General features: G+C 55.7%; 1 protein-coding gene across 1 annotated transcript in view; it reads right to left on the bottom strand.

The window, feature by feature from the left end:
- Positions 1-344: 344 nt before the first annotated feature.
- The window catches only part of LOC309684047 (histone H2B 5-like), a 585-nt gene continuing 496 nt past the window's right edge, over positions 345-433 (bottom strand). The window contains exon 1 of the mRNA XM_082500009.1: positions 345-433. This exon is cut by the window's right edge and continues 496 nt beyond it. The gene's annotated coding sequence lies outside the window, so the exon portion shown is untranslated.

Below are 433 nucleotides of genomic sequence, written 5' to 3'. Positions count from 1 at the left end.
CCCCCAAGGACAGAGCGTTTCGCTCTCTATTCGGGGGGCCCACCTCCACCTCCCCCACGACCTCTCAACCCCCAAAGAAATACCTCCATTGACTTCCACCACCCCCCACCCCGAGTTTATATAGTCCTGAGGCGGACCAGAGGGAAAACCTGTGCCTTAAGGCCCTGCGGTGACGTTCGAGCCCGCCCGCACCAATCAGAGCGCAGCGCCGCTTTGAAGGAGAAAGCGCCAATGGAGGGGGAACTCACCCCGAACTGCGGCGTCGCGGAGGGGAAACCCCCTGAATTAACGGCCTAGAAACCGCGATTTTGGTTTAAAAAATAAAAAAAAAACCACCACATAAATCCTTTTAAAAACAACTTTTAAACCCGCCCCGTCCCTCCCGCGCCCTCTACAATCCGTTCCCATCCTCGAAAAGACCCCCAAAAAGAGG

This window comes from Vanellus vanellus (genome assembly GCF_965231255.1).
Source record: "Vanellus vanellus genome assembly, contig: HAP1_SCAFFOLD_1100, whole genome shotgun sequence".
In the NCBI taxonomy this organism is placed as follows: Eukaryota; Metazoa; Chordata; class Aves; order Charadriiformes; family Charadriidae; genus Vanellus; species Vanellus vanellus.
The sequence above is the reverse complement of the archived record's forward strand: the minus strand, read 5'-3'. Positions and strand labels throughout refer to the sequence as shown.